The 11,130-nt window shown below is 36.6% G+C and overlaps 1 pseudogene; it reads right to left on the reverse strand.

Annotated features, from left to right (window-relative positions):
- Positions 1-594: 594 nt before the first annotated feature.
- Positions 595-9,736, reverse strand: LOC137707753 (F-box/kelch-repeat protein At3g06240-like; annotated as a pseudogene).
- Positions 9,737-11,130: the final 1,394 nt, after the last annotated feature.

Here is an 11,130-nt window from a genome sequence, read left to right on the forward strand (position 1 = left end):
GCTCCTTGGGACCTCACTAAGACATCTACGAGCTTAAAAATTCCAAAAACATGCTAGATTAAGTTTGCATAAATAGTACACAAATCGGCCATTGTCAAATCGACGTGAAAACGTAGGATTTCTCACCTGAAAATGGTATGGTTGTACTCGCACGAGCTTCACGAGTTTGAAGGTGTCCTTAGTTTCCTCGTTCAGTGATGGTTTGAGGGGTGTTGGGTTTGTCCGTACAAGTTTGAAGGAAGAAGAAGAAAGAAGGGAGCTCGGGAGAGAGAGAGAGAGACAGGGAAGAGACAGAGGGAGAGGGAAACACGGGAGAGATAGAGACAGTGTGTGTGAGTGTGTGTGTGTGGTCCAACACATGCCACACCACACAAAACAACACTAAACGTAAATGTAACGAACTAGGGGTAAAAAGGTAAATTCACACGTACGTTTTTATAATCTCGGGACGGGATGTCACAGAGATTGGATTCTATGAAATATCTCATCACCTAAATCAAATGAATTACGTATTCCTCGCCATTTGTTGCATACCAATAAGAAAATCCCTTCAAGTACGTTGGACAAGAACAGAAACAGGTTTTACTTGAGATATCAAATGTCGATCTCTTTCCAAGAGTTAGCAACCATGATGTATACCTCAGCTGTGTGAGGAAGAGCAATACGATGATAATAAGTTTGCTCATCATCTGAATACTCTGAATTTTCTATAATTTGTAAAACCTTGCATTATTTAGCATTGCAATCCTAGCCAAATCCCAATGCTAGAAAGATCGTTTCCAATTTGAATTTTCCCTTGGGGCGAGAAGGTAGAAGAAGGCATGAATTGGGAAGTTGAATGAATTCCCTCGTTGCAGGATTGCATAAAAGAATATTTTTCTCTGCTGTTACACAAACAATCCCATTGCAATAACCAAGAATCAGTATGTAGTCTTGATCTTCCAATGGAAACGGTATAGTTGAGTCCTCAACATCATAATGAAGGTTGTACTGTTGACGAAATTGATTTAGTATTTTCGAGGGAAAAAAAAGTCCTCTTGGTAATGTTTTTATATTTTTTAGGGAAAAAAAGTCCTCTCGGTAATGCTTTTATATTTTCAAGGGTGATTAGTTGTTGTCATAAGTAATCATATTTTTGCCGACAAAATTTTTTCTTTGTCAGAATAAATTTTTAAGACATACAGTTTTGTTGGAATCAATTAATTACCAATGCTCACATTTGTCGTTGTAATATTCTTGAAATAAGTTTGATGCTTAATTTAAATTCTACAATAAATAAATCATATAACTTAGAATATATATGGAGAAAATTGGACCATAAAATTAAAAATAAAACTGTTGAGCAAAAAGGTGTATAACTTAATATAGTATTCTATGATAAAGTATAACCCCATCACTTCCTCAACTAAATTTTCTAACCAAAAAAAAAAAAAAAACACACACACACACACACACACACAATCACAATGAGAGCTTATACAACAATTTCATCATCTTCGTCATGATTTTGGTTGGCTTGAATACCCCCATGCGCCTCTTCTTCTTGATATGGCTCATCATCATCATCAACATTAGGCATCTAATAAACATTTCTAGGCTTCATTTCCACCATGTCAATTGATTAATTGCATGCCAATAAAGAAGAGAAGCAAATAAAAATTCCACATTCAATCTCAATTTTGCACCATATGGACCTCAATTAGTCATGAATGGCACACCCTGACCTGGAATGTCAACTAGGACTCTGAATCAAGTTGTGTCTGCCGACACCTGGAAGGTGACGAAGCCATAAAGTGTAGTGATGTGGAAAATGTGAATATATTTAAACCTAAAAGTGCCTAAATACAAGAGTGCGCTGAGAGAGAGAATGAACCCAATTCACACATGATGACAGGGCATAAGTACAATACTGTAAAAAAGGGTGAGAATTATACCATCGATGGTAATCGTCTACACCAAGGTTTGCCAATAATTCTCGTCGGTACGAAAACTCTGCTACTAGAACCTAGAGGGGCGAAAAACAAGGGTGAGTGGGCTTGAAAATAAAGTTCTAATAAAAAATACACTTTTGAAAACGTTATAACCCCTTGCCGTAAAATCTGTATAGTTTCCAGAAAATACTACTACGTAGGTATGAAAACCAATGCAAAAGAGCAGTGAAAACTGAAGTATACCATGTTATAATATCTTAGCAATAATAAATGTAACCCAGGTGTGAAACCAATATAAAATAGTATGCTAGTCGGAGTCACCTAACGTGACCTGTACGACTAGACCTGTAGCTCTTAATCTTGGCTAGCACACGAATCGGAGGCACTAGTGTGACCTGTACGACAGACTGGGTATAAATATCTATGCTCAAGTGCTATGATCACGTGAAGGCTGTGCGATAATTCGCAGAACCACCTATTATGGTTTGTACGACAAGCTGGCACCAGACTTGGATCCAAGGTGAGCGTGCGGTGTGGAAGGTGAACAATCACGTGAAGGTTGGCCCTAGCCTCGGGCAGGAGCATTAATACCGAGGTGCAGCCATGATGACCTCTAAATAAATGTGTGCATACCAATGCAATACAACCCATGCAATCATAAGGTAAACTCACTTGAACTTACCTACGCATCCCGTAGGATCGTTTGGCATTTCACAATTTCATAACAATACAACATTTTAAATATAACAATATTTAATCATGGTATGATATGCATAACTTAGTTCAAAGCATTCGTGGAAACTATAAACTTTATATACACACACACACACACACACACACACACACACACTATAAAAAGGAAAAAGACCCACTCACCTTTGTTTTTCACCCCTCCAGGTTCTAGTAGCAAAGTTTTCGTACTGACGAGAATTATTGGCAAATCTTGGTGTAGATGATTATTATCGATGGTATAATTCTCACCCTATTTTACTGTATTGTACTTATGCTCTATCATCACGTGTGAATTGGGTTCATTCCCGCTCTCAGTGCACTCTTGTATTTAGGCACTTTTAGTTTAAATTTATTCACATTTTCCACATCACTACACTTTATGGCTTCGTCACCTTCCAGGTGTCGGCCAGCATAACCCAATTCAAAGTCCTAGTTGACATTCTGGGTCGGGGTGTGTCAGAATGGTATCAGAGCCGCTCTGCCATATGGTGCGAGTGTGCCGACGAGGACTTTGGGCCCCTAAGGGGGGTGGATTGTAACATCCCACATCGACCAATGGAGAGGGGGTGATGTGACTTATATGTACATGCCCACCTCCATATAGCACGAGGCCTTTTGGGAACTCATTGGCTTCGGATTCCATTGGAACTCCAAAGTTAAGCGAGTTCGGGCGAGAGCAATCCTAGGATGGGTGACCCACTGGGAAGTTCTCGTATGAGTTCTCAGAAACAAAGCCATAAGGACGTGGCGGAAGCCCAAAACGGACAATATCGTGCTACAGTTAATTACCAGTTGAGCATAACCTTTTTGGTATGTCTAGTTAATCACCCTGCACATTTTGGTGATTAAAACACCACAAAGAAAATGCACTGACTAAATGTACTATAAATTCAACCCCCATCAAACCAAACTCCAAATTCAAATACTTATCCTCCCCTACCCCAACCTAACCCCACCCCACCCCACCCCCCCCAAAAAAAAAAAAAAAAAAAAAAAAAAAAACCACACCCCCACACACGCACAAATACAAACTGTAAATCTGAAAAAATTAAGGTTGAAGTCACAATTATTAGGGTTGAAGTCACAATTAATTGGAAAACAGAACCACCCCCTCTCCACACATGCGCAAATACAAACTGTAAATCTGAAAAAAAATTAAGGTTGAAGTCAGAATTAATTGTACAGAACCACCCTCCCTCCTTTCCCCTTCCCCACACCCCCCCCCCCCCCCCCCCCCCGGGCCAAAAAAAATTAAAAAAAAAAAAACCACCCCCACACATGCGCAAATACAAACTGTAAATCTGAAAAAAATTAAGGTTGAAGTCACAATTAATTGGAAAACAGAACAAGCAATAAAAAAGAAAACAATGGAACGGAAAAAAAATTTCAAGAACGGCCAGATGATGGAAGAAATACTTAGAGTTCAGACGCCCAACAATGGAACGGAGGGAGAAATTCAAGAACGCCCAAACCATTGAACGGAGGAAGGAGTTTTGTTTATCCCAACTCAAATTATACGTAGGTTTATTTTGGGTATAATTAAGCAGTACTAGAGTGGTGGGCTCGTATATATTAATTTGGGTATTAAAATTTTGGATGTGCTATCCACACACCTTATTTTACTTCTCACACACTCTTTGATAATTTATGTCCGTTGATCTTCTTCAATTCATCCAATCCGACGGCTGAAAATTAAAAAGGTGTGTGAGAAGTAAAATGGGGTGTGGATATCACACCCCAAAATTTTACATACGCCCCGAACAACAAAACCATATTAAAATATTACTATCCATTAGTGCAAATATTAAATTGAAGATTGAATTTGTTCGTCGTACTCTTATAGGGTTGAGGAGTGTAGTTAAAAATCAGCAAAATTGGAGTGAAAATAATCATTAAATCGTGAGTTTTTGTTTATAAGAGTCGAAAGGTTTTGTCTCGTTACCTAATATCTGAATATCTGTTTTTTACGTATGTGATCTTGGAGCATATACAAACAAGTTTGACGGTTGGATCGTTGAAACTAGTTTGGTAGAATGTGTATTCCTTCAAAACAATAGATTCAACAAACACTTGAAGTTTATTTTATACTTCCATTAAGTAGAGAACATAATCAGTAGTGCAAATATTTTAAATTGAAAATCGAATTTGTTCATCATACTCTTATAGGGTTGAGGAGTACATTTGTAAAAAATTATCAAAATCGGAGTTAAAGTAACCGTTAAATCGTGAGTTTTCGTTTATAACTGTCGAAAGGTTTCATCCTGTTACCTAATATTCAAAAGTCTGTTTTTTGCTGTTTTTTACGTATGCGATCATGGAGCATATACAAACAAGTATGACGGTTGGATCGTTGAAACTAGTTTTGTAGAATGTGTATTCCTTCAAAACGATAGATTCAACAAACACTTGGAGTTTATTTTATACTTCTATTAAGCAAAACATAGGTATCTGTCACATCCCGGCCCGAGCCCCCACCACATCCTGGGCTCGACTCTACCGTAGCACGATATTGTCCGCCTTGGGCCCCGACCACGCCCTCACGGTTTTGTTTCTGGGAACTCACATGAGAACTTCCCAGTGGGTCATCCATCATGGGAATGCTCTCGCAAAAACTCGCTTAACTTCTGAGTTCCGATGAACTCCGAAGCCAGTGAGCTCCCAAAAGACCTCGTGCTACGTAGAAATGGGAATATACATATAAGGCTTACAGGATCCTCACCCCCTGGTTGATGTCGGATCTTACAGTATCTACTAGTGCAAATATTTCAAATTGAAGATTGAATTCGTTCATCGTACTCTTATAGGGTTGAGGAGTGTATTTGTGAAAAAATCATCAAAATCAGAGTTAAAATAAACCGTTAAATAGTGAGTTTTCGTTTGTAACTGTCAAAAGGTTTCGTTCCGTTAACTAATATCTGAATATCTGTTTTTTACGATTTTCTACATATGCGATCGTTATTGTTTGTTTGACAGGAGAATGTTGAAAGTTGGTCAGATGCTCAACATGAAGATCAGTAGTGCATCATACTTTCATTTTGATATTACCAAATATCTTAACTTGTTAAATTTTATTCGTAGGGTATTGGCTTTTTTTTTTTTTTTTTTTTTTCAATTTAAGTATTGTCCATTTTCTTTTTTAAATAATTTTACGAATAATTTCGTTTGGATTTTGAGAAATTGAATACAATGGTTTGGGTAATTTATTAGTTACATACCTATTTTTATCACATTTTAATTTCAATATATAATGGCTTTTTATACTAGCACCTCACAAAATATTGAATGCACCCCACATTAAAATTTAATATTAAATAACTTATTCACCCCCTTATGCAATGACAATTTTGACCTTATTTAGTTAAAAATAAATAAAAATCTAAATACACCCCAAATCCCTTCTATCGTATTATTTATCTTCTCATCTATCAAAACCCTCCCACCCTCCATTGTTGAACAAAACCCTAATCAATGAAACTATAAACATGTTGATTGAGAAAAAAAATTTTGACGAAGGAAGCTTCACATGAGGTAAGACTTCATATTTTTCATTGTTTTAGTGATTTCGATGATATCAATAATTATTTAATCTTACATTTGCTGCGTTATTTAAACTTCTATATTCGTATTATCCACGAGTCACAAAACGATAAACAATCAAATTTGAACCTAAAACACGGACTGAACTCAAAAGTTGTACAAAATAACAATCAAATCAGAAGCTCACCATTCAGCAGCTGATTGGGATCATACTCCTAAACATCAACCTCTTTTATAAGATCGTAGGTAGGCATTGCAACTACATGTGACTTGTAAGATTTTCTTTTAAGAAATTAAATTGTAAATAATCTGAACTACATGTAACTTGTACGATTTTCTTTTAGGTTTGACAAATAACATAAATCTAATTTATATGTGCAAATAATGAATTATTTATTTGTTTTTTCTTATACTTTTTCGTGTAATATTTATGTGAAAAATATCACAACTTCAACTCAATAAAAAACAATGTAGGATGATACAAATTACGTACAACGCGACATGTTTACGCTAACTACCAAGATCGTGTAGAACAATGTAAACTATTACCAAGTCTAAATAATGTAGCCACCACCAAAACGATATGTCTTGATTGTGACTGATTTATGTTTTACAAACTGAACTGAAATATATTGATTGCCAGGCATAAGTACATTTGTAAAAACATGGTTTATTTTTTAATGATATCTATAGCGGGCATGCAAAGCAACCTTGAAAACTATTTGAGCTAATTCTCCAAGCCATTTCTTGCTTTATACAAGCTTACTTGGCCACCAAGCTTAGAACCCCTCACATAAATCACGATCATATTTTAGTTGGTGACTATGAACATGTATCATCAATTAACAGCACTCATACAAATAATTAAGTTTAATGAACTCAGAAGGTATGTATAGAAAGCCAGGATTAGTGTATTTGTTCGATTCGTCATGTTCTTGGAGGTGGAAAATGTAATATCCCACATCGTCTAGGGGAGTGGATCCTGTAAGCCTTATATGTATATTCCCATCTCTACCTAGCACGAGGCCTTTTGGGAACTCACTGGTTTCGGGTTCCATCGGAACTCCAAAGTTAAGTGAGTTCAGGCGAGAGCAATCCCAGGATAGATGGCCCACTAGGAAGTTCTCGCGTGAGTTCCTAGAAACAAAACCGTGAGGGCGTGTTCGAGGCCCAAAGCGGACAATATAGTGCTACGGTGGAGTCAAGCCCAGGATGTGGTGGGGGCTCGGGCCGGGATGTGACAGAAAAGGTATGTAATGTTCATTTAAGCTGGCATGCATGCTAAAACCCTAATTAATGATCTGCATATTACCCTTAGTCATATAGCGATGAATCAAACATGAAAGATCATAGCTTAGTTATTAATTGCATTAATCTTGCAGATGCTAATAAAAAAAGCCTTATAAGATTTGAGAAATATGGGTTGTATGTATAAAATATAAGGTGTATATTGAGAATGTGGGGTGTGGGGGTATTATGGGAAAGTATGTGGGGGGTATTAAGATACTTTTCAAGTGAAAAAACAAATGTGGGGTGTATTAAGTATGTGAGGTTTATTCAACAATTTGTGGGGTGTTAATATAATAAGCCTATATAATTTAATTATAAATAGAATAATAACACTTTTTATTGTAAATTCTCCTCGTTAATGTGCATATTTATAACAAAGACGTTCCTATAGGAAATACCCATTTTCAACCAAATATTGGTTATGAAAAAAATTTGCAATGACTAAATATGGTCAATAATATATATTTCCAACGAAGCTTCATCGTTAGAAATATATATTACCGACGAAACTTCACCATTGCAAATATATATATTCAACGAGGCTTCATTGTCAAAAAAAAATATATATATATATATATATATATATTCTCAACGAAGCTTGTCATTGCAAATATGTATTACCAACAAAGCTTCACCATTGGAAGTACATATTTTCCACAACGCTTGATCATAGAAAATATGTTTTTGTGCCTATTTTTGTCAAGCCGTTATGTATTTTCAACAACCTCGTATGGTTGGTAACTGTAATTGCGATGATTGTGCACTCTCGTAAATATAGATGATTTTGTTGGAAAAAGATTTTCTGACACAATAAAGTCATTGCAAAAAACATTTGTTGTTGTTTGAAAAGTAATTTCGACAACTCTATAAGTATTTGCGACCAAAATTCCATGATGAAAATAAAATAAGTTTGCCATTTTGAACATTCATTTCCGACATAAATACAACTATTAACAACGAGTCATGTGTGTCCAAAATGAATTAATTCCGGCCGCTAGTCGGAACAAAAGTATTTCCAATGGGTCAATTTCCGATGCTCAGCGAGGGCTTTTTCCCGTCGAAAATAAGTATTTGCGACGACAAAAAGCCTTTTCCGACTGTATTTGACCCTCGCTAAGGACACTTTGTTTTGTAGTGTGATCATTATCAATAGAAAGATTAATTATGGACTAGAAAATTTCTTGTTTCCAATTGTTGTTTGAAATAACGTGAGCCTAAGAACGGTTGAGAAGGATACAAATGGAGGATGATATTTTGTTGTCCATAGAAATCCCGAGGTGTTCGGCCACAAAACTTGGACTATTGATGAGAGTGCACCAAGAATTGCGTATGCATTGGAAACGCATCAGAGATTTGGGCGGTAACTTGGATAGGATTTCAACCACCCTATCTTCAGGAGTTTCACTTTCATGCACCTGGGAAATGTTCGCAGTTTTGTTCCTGTTTGGGCCCAAAATAATATTTTTGGGCCAAGCGTAGGTTTATGTTCGGCCTAAGGCTTTTCCAAATGTACTATGGGTTGTCTAGTGGTCATAAGCCACTCAATTAGGGCGGTCTAATCCTATGGCAAGAAGGAGTGATTTGGATAAGGGCGGATGAGTCTAAGTCCTAGTATGATAAGGAGTCTCAATGGAGTGAGGACGCTGAGATTTGAGAAGTGAAGGTGGCCGGATAAAGAGTTTGGTTCAAAGTCCTATTAGGAGTAGGATTGGCCGAGCCCTGGTAGGACTAGGACGACGAATCCTAATTCGAGTATAGTTCTGATTCGGCCACGACGAGATTGGCTGCTATAAATAGGAATGGAATGCGTCATTCAAGCCTCCTCCAATTCAACACACAACTGCCTTGCGCAAAGCTCTCAAACATCTTGAGATTTTTTATTTTCTTTTTTCGCCAACACACCTTCAGTTTGGATAAATAGCACTGTGAAGGCAATCGGCGAACATCTTCAGTTTGGATAAACAACACTGTTACCGTAGAATCAGTCGACTGAGGAGCACCTTCAGTTTGGATAAATAGTACTGCGTCGAGGCCGACTAGTTACCTATCCAAGTCTCGATCTAGAAGGGTTTCCGAATCCTTATTGGCAGAGGTCATCTTATTAGCTTTCTCGGCGAAGTGAGGTGTTACAAGTTACTACATTCGGCACATTAAACGCTGAGTGGTTTTATGATTGGATACTCACAAGTAAGTTTTAGAGTTCGGCATTCTGACAGCCGAACCACATTTACCATCAAGACATACATCTCTTTTGAGTACCTGTGTCCGTATAATTTGGAGCCGGTTCAATATACTTATACTCTTACGAATATAATCACCGTGACCGAACCCGACACCGACGATTCACGAACTTCGCAGAACTAGCAACCTTGTTTTCTGGCTCGAGAACCCAAAGACCGAGACGTGTCCTTGCTCAGTTGCAGTTGCAAGATCAAAAAGTCAGTAGCGCGTTCGAAGCAACATCAACAAATTTTACTCCTCGGCTGAGCTCAGCCGACGAGTTGACACGCCTCGCATACAATTGAAGGACGTAGTTAGCTCATTAGTTACTCGGCCTGCGTGCCACGTAGACTTGGTAGTTTTTAGGGTCAATAGTTCCACATGAATTCTTCACACATACTAGCATATAGGCACACACAAAGTGTGTGAATTTTTTTTTTTAAGAGAATGTGGGAGTGGTAAGTTTTTGTTTTCTTTTTTTGCTTTTTTTTTTTTTTTTTTTAATTAGAGATATGTTAGGATTACATGTAGGCTTCGAAAAAAAAAATAGCACAATTTGGTTGTGTGAAATTACATTTTTGCCCCATATTTCTTATTCATGTTCTGTTTTAATTAGAGGGTTAAACTAGTAATTTCATAGAATTTTGGTTGACAATGAGTATTTTATTAATTATTAGAGATATATACACAAGAAAGAACACCACAAGTTTGAGAGAAAAACTAAATCAAACTCCAAGTCGCTATGGTTGGTAGGTTGAGGTTCAATTACTAAACATATTACTACTAAGATGCTAAAATCAAATAGTACTAAATAAACTTGCAATTCCATAACCACAACATATGTAGCTAACAAAGAAAACCGGGGTGATCCAATCAGTTTCGAATTTTATGATGGACGATACGTTCAACTTTTACATTGTTATTTTTAATGATACAAAAATAACCATTGAAATTTGACCTTTGTATTGCACACTACATTAAGTAAGAAAGGAAAATTCACATATTCTATACACAAGTTAATAAATTAAGCCAAAATTTTCGTTAGAAATAAAATCGCATAACCACTTTTCATCTAAGTTCATCCCAATTTCTTTCTATCTTCTATTCATCCAGAATTTAAAATTTAATTCACATATTCATACGCTATATGGATAATCTGGAAGATACAACTTTACATATTTCTAATTTTAAAGAGGCATCTGCACATATGGCTGAATTGTGGTCGAGTTCACATAGTGGCGAATTACCACCCTCCACCCCCTTCTTCTTTCTCTTTTCTCTTTTTTATTTTTAGTTTAAATTTTCACACAATTTTCTATGTAATTTGGATTAATTGTTTGGAGTTTCTTTTTAAAGTTTTGGATTATTATCTTATGGATATTATGTTATTGAATGATTTATTAAGTGAATGAAATTATAT

This window comes from Pyrus communis, chromosome 11 (genome assembly GCF_963583255.1).
Source record: "Pyrus communis chromosome 11, drPyrComm1.1, whole genome shotgun sequence".
NCBI lineage: Eukaryota > Viridiplantae > Streptophyta > Magnoliopsida > Rosales > Rosaceae > Pyrus > Pyrus communis.